Source organism: Scatophagus argus, chromosome 22 (assembly GCF_020382885.2).
Source record: "Scatophagus argus isolate fScaArg1 chromosome 22, fScaArg1.pri, whole genome shotgun sequence".
NCBI lineage: Eukaryota > Metazoa > Chordata > Actinopteri > Scatophagidae > Scatophagus > Scatophagus argus.
This window is the reverse complement of record NC_058514.1, coordinates 9,619,384-9,630,150: the sequence shown is the minus strand read 5'-3', so window position 1 is coordinate 9,630,150 and position 10,767 is coordinate 9,619,384. Positions and strand designations below refer to the sequence as shown.

At 41.7% G+C, this 10,767-nt stretch overlaps 1 protein-coding gene across 10 annotated transcripts in view; it reads left to right on the top strand.

The window, feature by feature from the left end:
• Positions 1-3,883: 3,883 nt before the first annotated feature.
• The window catches only part of nrcama (neuronal cell adhesion molecule a), a 50,387-nt gene continuing 43,503 nt past the window's right edge, over positions 3,884-10,767 (top strand). For 3 of the 10 annotated variants that reach the window (XM_046378931.1, XM_046378932.1, XM_046378930.1), the window contains exon 1: positions 3,885-4,425. The gene's annotated coding sequence lies outside the window, so the exon portion shown is untranslated. Of the gene's footprint in view, positions 4,426-10,767 lie in introns of all 10 variants that reach the window. The other 7 variants (XM_046378934.1, XM_046378933.1, XM_046378940.1 and 4 more) reach the window with 4 other exon arrangements.

Genomic DNA, 10,767 nt, shown 5'->3' with positions numbered 1-10,767 from the left:
CCGGTCAACTTGAACAATACAGCAGGAGGAGGCATACCTACAAACCTCCACGACAATGACAGACGGCAGAAAGATATCGAATAATCCGTCAAGTGTTTCACTTGACTGATGCCTCACTCCTGGTTTCAAACTGTTGTAACTGGCTTGACTGATAGATTGATGCCCACATATGCCCCTCTACCTACTCCACCATGACAAGCTTCACCCACGTGTCAAAGTCTGATTTATGGCTGTGTTGTCTACCCCTGGCCTTACTCTAGAAGAATAAACAATGATACTGGTGAGACTGACCCTACAAGAGAATCATTTTAAATCTGGTTTTATGGCAGAAAGTTTCTGAGCTGCACTCAGCTTTGTATATTCTGCTGTGCCACATAAAGCAATACATGCATACACAGTTAGATGACTTTTACACAGACTGTGAGTTACAAGCCAAGATGTCCTTTAGTCATAAATGCCTGATTTTGAATAGTCAAATGACTTTCTAAAATATTGCTAGAACTTGCCTTTTTTTCATTTGAGCATTAATTGGCTTTTGCTGGGCTCAGTTCTCTAGTTTTACCACACACCCCTGCTTATTTAGAAACTATTAATGCAGAGGCACGACTGCTGCTGTGAAAGTCCGCTGTCAAACACAGCACAAAACATTATTAAGCCTGTGTGTGTGGAGACTGAGTGTCTGTGACAAGCACAGTCGAGACAGACGAATGAGGTGAACATGAGATTAACACTCTCTGGCGACGTTCAACTTGTTGCCACTTTTTTTGAGTGTGAAAGGCTAAAGTGCCACGGTAAAGTGAAGGTCTGCCAGGCTTTGTTTACAAGAAGGATTGGGAAAGATATATAAAGAGTTCATACCATTGCACTATTAGTTGCTTGTTGAGGCAGGAACAGCCTGCCTCTCTTACTCTTCTTCCTCCTCCTCCTCCTCCTCAAGCACAATTGGATTGTCTGGTTTTTATGGTGTTCCCTAGCAACCGTTATAGCTCCCTTCTCGTTTACAGTCCTCTCAATATAGCCTATGTGTGCCCACGTTTTCCTAAAATTGTCCCTGATGTGACAGAAATGTGTTGTACAGTCGTCCTATTTTATTTTGATGCTAGAAGTGGGTTTGAAATCATATCTAAGTCCGCTATCAATATCTCAGCCTGCCCCTCCCCCCTTTAGTTGGCACATAGTGTTTATTTACCTAACATCAGCCAGGAAAGTGTCATCTTCTTATACAAACAAAAGTGCATCATGCGAGAAGATGTTTGTGCAAGTTGTCATAGTGTGTTTTGTCATGAGTCACTGAGCTGCGGCTGCAAGAAATGTAGAAACAGTTACTCATGTGATCAACATCTGCGAGTTTACTGTATTGCCAGTTGATGAGATTAAACCAACAAATATGTCCCTGAGGCGTTAGGAGAGATAGAAATGAGGAAGAAGGAATTAGTCTTTCAGAGGACAAACTGATCCGAAGAGCTTCTCTTCCGTTTTCTTCCTGTCGTCTTTGTACCTGGGTCACCTCAGGATATTGAGTATGAAGAAGCTCCTGCGTACCAGCGCGTGGAAGCTGCTCGACATGATTGTTTGTCAAGCATGTCACTCTGGCCGAGTTGGGAAGGCTGCTATGTGAACGATAACAGTATGGAAGCAGGTGGCTGGTAGCCGTCAAAAGAAACATTGTCATACCATAATATATCCTGACCCGCATAAACTGGTTTTAAAGTACACAGTTCACCCACAGAAGGTTTTAAAGTAGATCCTTGTAATGTAAAACAATACTGAAATGTGCTGACTGTTTCGTCTTGCAGATCATTTTAGCAGAAATATAATTGAAAATTACTAAATAATTAGCTCCAGCTTGTTATTTGTTTTCATACGATGTGTTGGACTTACGGAACAGAAAGAGAAAATGAAAATAAGTTGAAGGTGAATATTGGAGTATTTCACACTCTACAGTGGCATGTCTGTAATGTCACACTGTTTAAAAAAAGAGAAAAGAAAAAAAAAGACAAAACTCCTCCTCATTGAAAAGAAACTGGCAGAAGGCTTTACACACTGCTGTGGTTCTCTGCAGACCTCTGCCAGTCGGTTAGAGCGGGGGACACACCTGCGCACACACACACACACACATCCTATTTGTCCAACAGCCGTGTATGAAAAACAACGCTGTATAGTGTGAACGCAGTCGTCTAGGTCAACATTTACACATGTCAAAAGATCCTCTTATTATGTTTTCTGAGGTACGCATGTGGAAAGAAGTTATGCGCTTAATTCAGCGAACTGGAGCAGAACTTTGTTGTTGTACAGACACAACAGCGCATTTTTTTAATCTCATGTTAAATTATGTTTTGTGAGAGGAGCTCCATTTCTATAACTCCACTTTGTTTTGGGTCCAGGATTTCCCCAGGACTTACAGTTATCACTAAGTAGCAACACGACATGACTCACCTATGAATGCTAAAGCCCTTCGGCCTGGATAAATGTTACATGCATTTCTCACCTGAAAAAACTGTGCATGTATACCCAGTCCCCCTCCCCCTCCACGGTGCTGATGACCTGAACATGACTTATGGTCAATGTGAATAAGCCGTGGCAGTAAAAGCCCATTTACACTTTTTTGAAGAGAGAGTGAAAGAGAAACCGTGTGGACATTATTGGTTTTGATGTGTTTAAGACATGCCTGGGCTGTGGGGTCCACACACACACACACACACACACAGCTGTTCTTTGACTTCTGTAGTTCCATAATGTGATGTGGACCGGTGAGTCAGTAACGATAATGTTAAGTGCAGTGGGGCGTTTGACACCAGAGTGGCCTGAGTCTCCATGGGCCACCTGTTCTGTGGTGCTGGCAGAGAAACACCTGTGTCTGACATGAGAAACCTCTAAAATCAGGATATAAAAAAATAATAATAACTGAACTGAGGTATTTCATGCCTTTATTGTGAGAGAGAGCTATAGTGTCGTGCTACCAATGTCTGAAAATTCTCCTTTGCCAGTAAATGTCCTGCATTTGAAACCTTAAAGTATTATAAGCAAAATGTACTTTCAAGTGGCATCTTTTCACCGGACAGAAAGGCCTTGTAAAGTGCCTGGAAATTAAAGCTGTTAGACAAACATATTGGAGTCCAAGAGTACATTTTCCTGTACTAGAGCAGAGTATGAATTAGCCTCAAATGGAAATATATGTAATTACACCTCTGCTGAGTTGGACCTGAAGGGACGCTGCAGCTTCCTGCCAGCAAGGCCATAAGGGTGCACCAGACATGTGGATAATCCTATCATGTAGCATTAAAACTACCCCAAATGTTCATCAGAACACTGGAAGAGACAGTAATTAAATTTCTAAAACTATAATATTCTAAATATATATTATAAAAAATACAAAGATTATCCTGTTATCCAAATTAGGCAAAAAAACAGGAAGAAAACCATTTAATTCTCTGATAAACACAAAGATAGGCATACTATAGGAGGCACCACAAACATACAAGGTTATGAGTGACTTTTTTAAAAAAAAAATGGGAACGATGGGATATAATAAGATTCTTGATTGTCATTGTACAGAACATACAACGAAATTGAGATTAAAAACCACATTGCACATAGATATTCATAGATTATAAATTATCACACGTTAGTGGGGTGTACTTTCAGTTTGGAGTTTAGCATGGTGATGGCTTTAGGATTAAACTGTTCGAGTGTCTTGTGGTGCCTATTTTAATGCATCTGTAGCGTTTTTAACACCACTCTGCGGGGTTATTGTGCATTTTACACATATCTGTCTGCAGGTCCCACTGCTGCCGCTCATTAAAACGGGGTCGCTGCAGTTTTTTTTTTTTTTTTTATCTCTTTCTTTCTGCACCGGATTGGCAGCGACCCACTGATAATGCAATGAAAACAAAGAGGTCTCACTCTGATATATTTTCCAGCCACCACAAGTGACATATTGTGTCGACATAGATTTTGTGAAAAGAACAAAAAATGATTTGAACTGGGAATGTACAGGCCTATATATGCATCGCTAGATTCATTTACACCATATAAAGCATATAGTTCGAATGTGATAATATCAAGACAAACAAGAGCATTTTAACGACGTCCACTCATGCCCGATCGGTCTGGAAAGTGTGTCGAGGTTCTTTTTTTTCGCCAACGAGTGAGTTGCTCTTTCGAAAGCGTAGACGATCTTTGTCGCTGCTGGTTCTGACAGCGGCGGGGGAGCTGGTGAGGAGAGCGGCGGATGCGTGTGGACCACAGCTTGCTGCTGCAGCGGCTGAGAGGGGGGACGGACACACTGGCCGGGCACGGTCCGTCAGACACACTCTCTCTCTCTCTCTCTCTCTCTCTCTCTCACACACACACGCCTCATCATTTTCTACAGCATCAACACACTCTCCGGCGGGGGAGGAAACAGGAGCCGGTTAGCAGCGGACGGTGAGTTTGAACATTTTTCTTTTTTTTTTTTTCCTTTTGAGGGTGAGGATTGCATTTGTTCCTCTGTTGTCTTCCCTATCATTATGATGGCATTAATGGTGCAGTGAATATATTCCAAGCCGTTGCCTTTTCAGCCGCCACAGTATCCCGGTAATGCTGTTTGACTAGATGAACAGGTGCAAATACAGCAACGTAACATGGAGGCGCAGCTGACGCTGATTATCGCGTTTTTAAAATCAGGATTCTGCTGATCATCAAAGACGGAAAAAGCAGCGCACTGCATGCTCTGCATAACCAGAGGGAGGGAGAAGCGATGTGTTGATGGGATGTTGTGTTGAATGGAAGCGGCGGTCGCAGCAGCAGCAGCAGCAGCAGCAGCAGCAGGGTTTGTGCTTATTGTTGCTGCTGCCGGCCGGTGCGGACAGGCCGCGCAGCGTTCAGAGGATTATTTGATGTCTGCCAGAGATGCTGCCAGATGTAGCTCCCCTCCTCTGGCTGTCAGTTCAAGTGACTTCAAGGCAGGCGGCAAAACCTCTCCGGCCTTGTTTTCATTTATTAGACTTAAGAGGTAGAAATAGGAACAACGGCCTCCAGTGCTTTCATTATTGATTAACGTTTTTCATTGATTCTTCCGTAAAGGGTTCCATGAAGGAAGGTTTTTGTGGCGGTTTCTCCTTAAAATGTTGCCCACCGGTCAACAGTTTGCTGTTTTTCAGAGAGGAAAAGATGAAAGCATGTCTCAAAATGCGAAGACAGACACGAGTGGAAAGCATCCTTTAGATCCACTTGACAGTTTGAGTTGATTGGTTACAGTCATTCAAACAAGATGATTCGTTTGCATTTGCAGTCATTGTCAGTGCTGAAGTCACTATTCAATTAAATGATTAATCAGTCAGTCAAATGACAAAAATAACAAATTTGATCATGAATTAATAATTGGGTTTTAAAGCAAATGCGTTCTCTGGTTTTGATTTCCCTTGTGAAATGGACAGTTTTGCTATTTTCAGAGACATCACAGACTAAATGATGAATCAGTTACAAGTCGTGGGTTGAAGCCCGTGTGAAGATATGGATTTCTGTAAGCTGTATATGCTGATATGGATGTGACAGAGCATAAACAGACTGTGTGGTTGTATTTGATGTGATGCCAAGGTAGAATGTGGTCTTTTTGCGTGTGAAGGAATACAGAGGGTCATCCAGTCCTGTAAATGTCCCTGTTGTCTTTCTAAACACTCTTGCTACATAACCGTCTGAAGGCATCTGTTATTGCTTCCACACAGATATATGCATCTGTTGCTTAGTGGTAGAGAATCGATAACAAGCAGGTTATTGGTTGTGCGTGTCATTGTGTTGCAAAGATGTGTTTGTTGGATTGGCTATGTAACAAATGCTTGGTAATACTGTTCTGTAGGCACACAGAATGTGACCAGTGGGCATCACACCTGAATTAATGTGTGTGAGTAGGAAGACTCCCACAGTCTGACAGTATGGACTTATTTTATGCAGTGTCAATGATTGCTGGCAGTAACATGTTGTGGTGTGTTCACTTCGACCCACTTCGGTCCATTCTTGGCTTTTCACTCCTACGGTATGTGATCAGTCTTCAAGCTTTCTATTCAGTCAGTAGATGTAATCGGCTGCAGCGAACTGGAAGCCTTCTGTTGTTTTGTGCAAACCTGAAGCTGCTCTGAAGTGCTAATATCAGCCTGTTAACCTACATTTTGGAAAGTTCCAGTCAGCACTTCGTACTGTATTTCTTGCATTCAGGAACATGGAGAGAGTGGAGACAAGGCTCCCTCTGATTTCTATTTTTTTTTACTCACTCAAAAACTCTCACTTTTATGTGAAGACCTCCTGAGAATCAGTCCCTGCACTAATATACCACGGGCAAATATCAGAGCCTTCTGCTCGACTGCGTAGATTTACTCAGCAGTCGTTTCACGGTGGTGCTTTGCAACAGTGAAACTCCACAATAGAACGGGCCCTTTTTTCACAGTAGACATTTTGATATGTCATAGTGTGAGCCCAAGTATAAATAATGAAATCAAATTATGGCTGAATTCCATTGAGACACTTTGAAAAGAAAACAACCAAATGCTTCAAATGACTCTTTCTGCAGGATACTGAACATCTGGTTTCTTAAAGTGATCATTTTGTCAAGCACTTAGAAAAAGCCATCATTTATGTGGCCTGTTGATCGGTTCTGAAAATGAAACATAAGCTACCATGCATTGCTGTGGCATGTCATGGCATGTCAGGTATTGTGTGTTGGTACCACCATCACTTTGGCAAGAGGCGTGACTTCAGTGTTCTGTGCGGCAGCTCCCAGGGCAGCGCTGAGCACATAACTCACGGTGTCATCGTCACTCTCCCGCTCTCCCATTTATCCACGGCCCATTAGACACAAGTCAGGTGATGGAGCTTATGGTGCCGCTGTCGCCTTAAGTGATGACGCTGTTTTGGTTTTTTTTTTTCATTTTATTTTTTTAAGACGAGAGTGATGCATAATGTTTTCAGTGCTGTTCGGGGATCAGAGTTTCGTTTCACTCAGGTGAGATGGAAACTGTGATATGTTACAAAACCAGTTTTAGTTGCCGCTGATTTTTGATTGTGGACTTGGCAGTTTGAGCCCATGTTTTCTCAGGAGTGTGTCACTCCATACAGATAGCAGATAAACAGAATAAATCTATGGTCTTTTAACTAAACTAATTACCCATTGGCCTGAAAGCAATTTTCAGCTTTGGTGTTCGCTGTTTTTTTGATTAACTGATGAATGGTTTGGTCTAGTAAATTTGAGGAAACAGCATTAAATGTCACAATTTCCTGATGCCTGATTTGACGCCTTCAGATTGCTTCTTGAAAATCCAAAGATATTCAGTTTACAATTATATGAAACAGAAAAAAAAGTGAAAATCCTTGCATTTTAGAAGCTGGAATCAGAGAAGGTTTGGTGATTCTTATTCATGCAAAAATGATAAATCCATTATGATAATAGTTCCCAGTTCATTTCTATGGCATGATTAATCAGACAATCCTAATCATCATCTAATCAGACAGTCAGCGAAATGTCAAAAAGTAGTGACAAAGTTGTGCAAAACCAAAAAACTAGTAAATTTACTTTGATGTTAAATAGAGAGAAACAAAAGAAGAACCTGGAACCACAAATACTTATTTTTCTGGATTAAACAGCTTAGGCTTTCAAATTTTGAAAACAAATCTCCTGTTGACAAACTTTTAAGTTAACTGACAAATTACCTGCTTAGGACAGGATAGCAACTGCCTGGAAAAAAAACCCACTGCGTATTAGCATCACTGTTGGTTCATATGTATGATTTTCTTATTGGCTTGTAATCCATGCTGTCCCTGATGTACTGAGGAATCGCTGCGTGAAAAAACTGTTTGCACATTTGCCTTTTCCAGTTGCATAAGTTGTCACTTATTGTTTGTGTTTTTCTGATTATGCATACCATGCTGCAGTCAGTCCCACACCTCCTTCAGGCACTGCCAGTGGCTTCTTTTTTTCCCTCCCCGGAGGTTGCTAAGCTCACTCCCTACATGAACAACCACCAACGAAGTGTGCAGGTGCACATGTTAATGAAGTCATAACAGGAGCATCATGGGTTTTTGTGGATTTACAAATTTGCTCTACGGTCTATGAGACCTCCAGGAAGCTGCAGTCAAATGAATACAATTAGCATCATAGAGTCTTCTGTATGTGTTGGGTTAATAGCATCAGCACCCTGCGGCGATGATGGTGGGTTAGGGGCCCCCGCACACACACACACACACACACACACACACACCCCCTTGTTGCACCCCCTACACCCTCGACTTACAGCTGGACATGTTTGGGTGGCTGTTTTCATTAAGGGACCGGGACACATTAAATTAGCTTGACTGGCTGAAGATTGATGAATTGGAAAATCCGGAGTGGTTAAAGCTGGCCTGGAGTGAAACATGCTGCTGTTGTTCTCCCTGCTCTCCATACAAGACAGATGGTTTTTGCTCTCGTGGTGTTTTGCCCTTTTAGGAAGATGATGTTGTTGCTGGGAGATGGTGAGAGACCCACTTTTATTTTTGCACAATGAAGGAGTTGTGCACAGATGACCTTGAGTTTAGCATGAGAGTTAAAAGTCAGATATATAAGAGAACCAATTAGGTGATCACATCTAAGGACGTGCTTTGTAAAACGCCAAACTTAAGATGAAATGGTTACTTGGTTAATCAGTTAGTAGACTGACAGTAAATTAACATGCAACTATTCTGTTGATTGTTTGAATCATTTTTCAAGCAAAATCTCCATTCTGAGGATATGAGTACATGACAGGAACTGAAGGGGAAAGAAGTAAAGGAAGGGAAAAGGTGGAGAGGTGAAGAGAGAAAAGAAATGAAGGGAAAAAGCAAGGAGTGAGGAGAAAAATACAGTATTGCGGAGAACAGTGAGGAGTAGACCCATGGAATGACTTAGCAAAAGGAAATGAGCTGTAGTGAGAAGAAGAAGAAGAAGAAGAAGAATAGAGAGGAGCGACATGCAGCTGCAATCACCAGCTGTGCCTGGGCGCATCTGAAATAGAGCAAGAGACTTGAGATTAATAGAAGGAGACACTATGTACTACTCTCTCACACACACACACACACACACTCATGCTACAGTATTATACATACATGTACACACGCACATGATTAAATATGCTTAAAAAGTTAAGTAATTCTACTTCATTTCACCTTTTTAGCGTCAGATCAGTCATCGGTTGGTTTGACTCTGCTTGTAGGCCGCAGTTGAGCTGTTTGTGTGGATCAGGTGGGCAACAGATGGGAGAGTGGGTGAAAGCAGAGGAGTTGCCAGACTGGTAGTAGCTATCGCTTGCTGAGTGTAGAAACATATCAGCATATCTGTCTCAACGGCTGATTTAATTTTACATACTGCGCCATATGCAGGCAAATTTGTTATTTGTTTTTCACTGCTGAGACTGAGACAATCTGAGACTGATTGTTAACTGTTAGAGTCATGAAAAATCCATTCATAGCTTCACAAGTTCAGATCATTTTGTTTAAAAGTGGCTACTTTGTTTTTGGATTTTTGAAAGGGAGTACACAAGAAAAGGCATTTTAAAGCCATTCTAATTTTTCCAGTTTCGCTTTCCTTGATGTTGTCATTTAACCTTGTTAAAATGGAGAAGGATAAACTGATCATAATCCTAATATGAGAGAGAATATGAGGTTTTGGCACTTTGGAGGAGAAAAAATGTCATATAAACTTATGTCAAAAGGCGTATGGTCATGTATACAGTATGAACCAGTGTTCAGGGAAACAAAGGAGGAATGTTCAAATCCCAGTAGTGGGAGCTTAATTCACTGTACAGTAGGCTTATAAATAATATTACCCTCCATCCACCAGAATCTTTGTCACAGCTCTAAAATGATTAGTAAGGATTTAGGTCAAAGAAGCCATTAAAGGGCTCCTCTTATCACACCAAACATCCAATTGGTTCAAGGCACCAGCATCACATGACGGGTGTGAACCAACCAGCCTTAACAATGATGAAAGATGTTTATGCAGGGCATAATTGAATGTGTCAGCTATGGCTGATTCCTTTGGCTTCTTTTCTCATAGGTAGATGTCTTCCTGCTGCCAGCCATGAAGAGAGATTAGTTTGATGGGGGATTTATCTTAGAGCCTTTACACATGATTTGTAGAGTGTGTAATAAGGAATTGCTTTGTAAAGGTATTTCTCTGGCCCGAAGCAGACTTTGTTCATACCACACCTGTACAGGGCCCCGTCAGCGTGTCAAGACTGGTCTCATTTCTGGTGTCATTTCCTATACCTGAGGTCATATTTTTGTCTACAGAATGCACTTATGGCATCTTTTGTGTATTGATGTGTAGTCTGAACAGATGAGTTTTCAGGTGCCATGCAAGGTGTGTTGTGTTTTTTGCTGTCGTCACGTGAATGGAAAGGGGCTGAGCCATTTGCAGCCCACACCAGAACCGAAACTGCCCTTTGGCAAAGGTCCACACATATCCTCCTGATGTTTTGAAGAAGGAATCTGCATGAGTTGGTTGTTGCAGCAATGTTTGCAGTAAACAACTGGTGGTCATCTATTGTCACACCCAGGGTGGACACCACTGAGTTCTCAGCGTTAATGGAGAATTCATGGACTGGCAATATGTTCTCATCACATACAGATACTTTGTCGGGCCTTTGTGTGCCTCATCCAGATGCAATTTGGTTACGTTTAGGAGTGTTTGATTTTTACATTGGACGCAAATGTATACAAACTCCTCTCCTGTTGTCTTGTCAGATGAGTTTCCATTGGAGGTACATTAAAGCTTCTCATCCA